We start from the raw sequence: 6,124 nt of genomic DNA on the forward strand, positions 1-6,124 counted from the left end.
TCCCATCCCCATTCTTCCCAAACCCAGCTGTGCCCTTCCTGACACAGTGAGCGCCTCTGCCTGTGAGCCCTGCCTCCCCGCCCGCCCTCCTTTGCTGCAGAATAAACAGGAGCCACCAGGTGGATGGCACTGTTCTCAGCCCTCCTGAGGTTTTAACCAAAACCCCTGGAGCTGAAAGGAAGAGCAGGGTTCTGCTGAAAGGCCACTTGGGGTCCCCTGTGAGCTCTTGTTCCTGAGCCCCCTGCCCAGGGCATGAACTGCAGGTAATTCATTGATGTGGGTTCCAGTTCCTCCCTGGAACGCTTCTCAGTGTTTTCCTGGTTCTGCCCACCTAGTCACCCACAGGTGTCACCAAGACAGGTAGGATCTGCCCAGGGACCAGTTAGGACCACGTGAGCTTTTTTCTTTTTTAATTTAAATTCTTTATTGTTTAAAGTATTACATATGTCTCCTCGCCCCCCCCCCCCCCCCATTGACCTCTCCCTGGCCATTCCCATCCCCCAAGGTGAGCTCTGTCACTTACCACCTGGAGTCCCAGAATTTGGCGGCCCCGCCCACAGGCTATCCTAGCCAATGAGGCATTGGTAAGAGATGGGGGCGGGGCTGGCCAGGCTGCTCAGGATCCTTAAATGGGTGGCCTTGGGGCCACAACCATGCATCAGAGACCCTTGGAACTGCCACTGCTGACTGCACCTTCCCAGCTGCGTCCACCACAGGTGAGTGCTTCTGCCAGGCCAGGCTGGGCTAGGCACCCCAGGACCAGCCTGTCCACACCGTGGGGGACAGGATCCTAGGTCCCCAGTGGGAATGATCCTCTCCATTGCTGGGAGGGACACAGCAGCCTGACCACAGCCCGTCCGCTGCTGGACCTGCTGCTGCCTGACTGTGTCAGCTTCTGTGGAAGAGGCAGGAGTGTGGGTGGGCAGGGAGCGGGGCTGCGTTCCCCCAGGTCCTGCCTGCTTCCCCTGCCCCTTGTCCCTGGCCAGTGATCTGAGCCTCCGAAGAGCCTGGCCCTGTCCGGATGCAGAAGCTGGTGTGGGAGGGTTTCTCTGGGCCCCATCATGCCAGGTGAGCACCTCCCTGGTTGGGGAGGAGGGGGAGAATGGGTGGCCCAGGCCAGGTGGGGACAGCTGAGCCTTGGCTGTCCTCCTGCCCATCTTCCCCTGGAAGGGCCTTTAGGAAAGATTCCAATTCAAGGAGAGGCGGTTGGAAGGCACATCTCACCCTGCCATACAGTAGTCAGGAAGGAGTGGGAAGTGGCCACCTAACTCCTGGGACCTCTGTCCCTACCTGGGGTCAGGAGTCCTCGTTAGGGAGGTTCCCCTGGGTCACCTCGGCACTGTTGCTAAATCCCTGGACCAGCCTTTACTCGATTCCTCTTTGGAGCCTCAATATCCTGACCCATAAGCCACCCTCACAACCTTCTCCCAACCTAAATGATCTTTGCACATCACGTTTCAAACCTAGAGTCCTTCTCCGGCTGCTTTTCCTTCAGTGACTGAATCCCATACCTCCATCTGGACTGATTTTCTCCACACAAATCCTCATCCTTCCTCCACAGTCCTTGTGTAAGTCCTTGGGAGAGTGAATTCAATCGTTTTATCCCACCTACTTTCTTCAGAAGAAAGCATGATGGTGTTTTAGAAGGATCGCTCTAATCAGAGACTCCTTTATTTTTTCTCCCTAGGATTTGAACCATGAATGCTTCAGCCTTCCTGATACTTCTCTGCTTGGGAATAGCCTCTGCGGCTCCAACAGTTGATCACAGTTTAGATGCAGAAGCAAATAAATTGATCGCCATACCCAGAAGTATAGTTGGCGTGGTAGGTACCATGCGAAACTGTCCAGAGGGACCCTGAAGGGAGGGGTCCATGCTGTTGGGGTTTACAGCAGAGAGTAGCCTCTTCAGGCCAGCTCTTCCCAAGGCCATAACTTCATGCCCCCGCACCCCCATTACTGACACAATAGGGCGCGCATCCTGTTGTGTGGGCGCTGGAGAACAGCTCCTGACCTCTAAACCCTTCCTGGTCCCGGTTTTTCTTCCTCTCTGTCTGCAAATCCCCTTGGGGAAGGTGAGTGAGTTTGAAATAGAGATAAACATGATATATTATATGTTTTGCTTTTAGCTTAAAGGAGTACTCACAGATGTGCTTCAGTCAGTCATTGGCAGCGTAGTGAAAACCTTGGTTGGGGGGAAAGCACTGAGCCTGCAGACGGTAGTAAATGCCCCCGCCGGTGAGGTGAGTGTGCCATGGATGGCTGGACTCCTTGTGTCCTCTCTGGTTTATTAGCAAAATCATCTCTTGCTTCTCAACACTCTGTTTCCTTTTCCTTGAAGGTCACTGCAGAATTCCAGGCAGGAGATGTGCTGATCCCAGAGCCAGAAGCACAGGAAGTGGAGAGAGCCGCTGTGGAGACCCCCTGGTCTGTGGGCTTGGGAGAGGAAGGCCATGGAACTCCTGCGATGAGCAAATAGCTGTTTGGACCTGCTGCCTGGGAATGTCCAGTGTGGCCACCCCGCTCACACCCAGGACGTGCAATGAGGAGCCTCCAAAACTTGGTGACGGTTAAGCTGCATCATGGAACCAGGGGAAGGCAATGCACAAGAGACTGTGCAACATGGTCGATAGCACCGGAAGCTTCCAGAGGGACCCGCAGATGTCCACCTGCTGGGAGTTTATTGTACAAAGTAGCCTCTTGAGGCCAGCTCTTCCCAAGGCAATCAATATTTTTATGTTATGTCTCTATCCCCACAATAAAAAATTTTAAAAAAATGTATCTCATTGTGGTTCTAAAACATTTGTCAATTTAATTGTAGGTAGAAAGTAGTTGCTAGACTTCATGAACTATGACTCCATTTTTATAAAAAAAATTAAAATATGCATAGAAAAATCTGATGTGGGAAGAAATGTGAAATAAAAAGAATTTTTTTCTAAATGTATTTTCTATAATAAGTACATACTTTTATGTGATAAATGTACAATTCTGGTGTTTGTTTCCTAAATTCTTAATTACGTACACTAATATTTAATACAGGCATATATATTTTCCTCCATTTAAAACTTTTTCACAAAATATCTTTTAAATGCTGACATTAAATGTAATCAAAATAAAAAAAATCACTGAATAAAATTCCAAAGTAAGTTTCTTGAGTGAAATCTCAAGAACAGCTGGTTGGACACTGAGGAAGACATAATGGCTCATGACGCACAGAGTGGGAGGTAAAAGCCATTTTGCTTCCTTCCGCTCCTCCATAACTAGACCACGTTTCTCGGTAGATGAGTCCTTCCTGGGGACGTGGAGAAAGGCCTGGGAGGAGGAAGACTCCCTGCCTGGGGGGACAGGACAGGAGCACTAGGAGAGCCCGCCTTCCCTGGAGGCACCCCAGCACCAGGGCCTGGACCTCCATGTCTGTGCTTTGGGCATGGCCATCCCATCCCCATTCTTCCCAAACCCAGCTGCGCCCTTCCTGACACAGTGAGCGCCTCTGCCTGTGAGCCCTGCCTCCCCACCCGCCCTCCTTTGCTGCAGAATAAACAGAATAAATAGCCTAGATTGCACTGTTGTCAGTCCTCCAGGGATTTTAACCAAAAAGTACAGGACTAAGTCACACTCAGGGTTAATCCACTGAGGTGGGTGGAGGGATTCCTGTAAGAGGTTTGCCTCCCCCAGGTTCGCTGATGTAGGTATGACCTGCCCTGGGACAAGTTCCGATCAACTAACTGAGCCTTGACACTCACCTGGAGGCCCACAGAGTCCATGCTGTAGGGAGTTTATGGCCCAGAGTAGCTTCCTGAGGCCTTCACTTCATGACGCCCTGTCCTGACTCAATAGGACGTGCATCCCTGTTGGAAATGGAAATAAAGACCGTAGCTAATTTCTGTGCCTCTAGAATGAAGAAAGGTGCAGAAGAGCGGTGTGCGAGGAGAGTATGAAAATGGCTGAACTGCACAATCAGGAACACAGCTGAGGGAGATGTAGCTGGCATGGTGCGTGTGGCATCAGAGGCTGCGCTTTCTGTGTTTCTTCTCCTAGTATGTTAGCAAAAATAATCTTGCTTTGCACCACTCCATTTCCTTTCCCTTAAAGACCAACAAAGAATTCAGGAGGATGGTAAATGGCTTTCAAAACCAGAAACCCGGAAGGGGGACGCGATCCGGACCTCACCTGGCTGTGGATTGGCCAGAGAAAGGCCGTGTGGTTCCTGTGAAAAGTCAGGTACGACGGTGTCCAGCAGGTCCCGCCAAGAGTAAAGCCGAAAACGAATGTGTGGCCTTTTTATGTAGAATATATAACAATATGCAGTTTTCTATTTTAAAAAGAATTTTCAGGTACAGGGGCTATTGTCAGTCTTGCTATTTGCATGGTAGACTGTGAGCTTTTGAATTTTGTTTTCAGGGTGAGTGTGGTTCTTGTTGGGCTTTTAGTGCAACTGGTGCCCTTGAAGGACAGATGTTCCGGAAAACTGGCAAACTCATCTGCTGAGTGAGCAGAAGCTGGTGGACTGCTCTCGCGCTCAGGGCAATGAGGGCTGCAGGGGTGGCCTAATGGATAATGCCTTCCAGTACGTCAAGGACAACAAAGGCCTGGACACAGAGGAATCCTATCCATATCTGGCAAAGACAAAAGGTGCTTGTTATCATTCCAGCTCTACTTTAGAAATTCAACACTTTAGGGAACAATCCATTTCTGCAAACTCTATTAGCTTTGCACAGTTCTCCGTTAATATGATTAAGATAGTTTTTCTGTTACCATGTTACATGGAGATGTAGTTACCATTCTATATATAGTATAAATTTCTCCATCTATCTTATGAGCAGATACATGTAGTGCCTTACTGAGCAGACACACCAGCTTGTTTTTCAATTTCAAAACAACCTTTAGCATGTCTCCTCCTGAGATGCTTTATAACAAACTTTCTATAATTTCTTATTGTTTAAAGTATTACATAGTCTCCTTTTGCCCCATTGACCTCTCCCCAGCCACTCCCACCCCCCAGCACATGCCCTCACCCCCTTACTGTCTGTGTCCATTGGTTTTGCTTATACTCATGAATACAAGTCCTTTGATTTCTTAACCCTCTTACCGACACCCCCCCCCCGCCCCGCCTTCCCTCTGAGGTTTGACGGTCTATTTGAGGCTTCTATGTCTCTGGATCTATTTTTGTTCATCAGTTTATGTTCATTATATTCCACATATGAGTGAGATCATGTGCTATTTATCTTTCTTTGGCTTATTTTGCTTAGCATAATGTTCACCAGGTACATCCATGCTGTTGCAAATGGTAAGAGTTCCTTCTTTTTTACAGCAGCATAGTATTCCATTGTGTAGATGTACCATAGTTTTTAATCCACTCATCTGCTGATGGGCACTTAAGCTGTTTCAAAATCTTAGCTATGGTAAATTGTGCTGCTATGAACATAGGGGTGCATATGTCCTTTCTGATTGGTGTTTCTGACTTCTTGGGATATATTCCTAGAAGTGGGATTACTGGATCAAATGGGAGTTCCATTTTTAATTTCGTGAGGAAACTCCATACTGTTTTCCACTTTATAACAAACTTGACTTGAAAACTATTAAGCTGCAAACTGTCTTGACCTCCTGTTACCAGGCAAGTGAATGGTAGTAATCAAGATCTTCCCCTTTAACTTTGAAAGAATGGAGTCTGCAGCTGTAGGCCTGTGAATTCTGCTGCAAATAACACTGACTTCATAAATATTCATAAGCAAGAGAGGTTCCTTATGAAAATGGCAACTGTGGGCTCATCTCTGTCACTATGGGTGCAGGTCAGGATAACTTTCAATTCTACAAAGAAGGTAAGCATTTGTCTTTGTATAAATTTAGGAAGAATAACTGGAAAACATCCATGACATAAAACAAGACTGACTCTTCAGCATGTAGACTTCAATGTAGAATTCCTCGGTGTGTGGATTTAACATAGTTGTTCATTCTGTACATGTGATGTTTGTGCCTGATGTTTCTATTTGATATGACTTGACCCATAGCTCCATGATGTTAAGTACTTCATAAATATGTTTAAGCGGCTCTATAATTTGATTGGTATAGCTTTGCTTTACTTTTTGTCTAATTGTTAGACCTTTCAAATTTTCCAAATACTTTTACT

General features: G+C 47.5%; 1 pseudogene; it reads left to right on the top strand.

Annotated features, from left to right (window-relative positions):
- Positions 1–653: 653 nt before the first annotated feature.
- Positions 654–5,875, top strand: LOC132212680 (procathepsin L-like; annotated as a pseudogene).
- Positions 5,876–6,124: the final 249 nt, after the last annotated feature.

Source organism: Myotis daubentonii, chromosome 11, assembly GCF_963259705.1.
Source record: "Myotis daubentonii chromosome 11, mMyoDau2.1, whole genome shotgun sequence".
NCBI classification, from domain to species: domain Eukaryota; kingdom Metazoa; phylum Chordata; class Mammalia; order Chiroptera; family Vespertilionidae; genus Myotis; species Myotis daubentonii.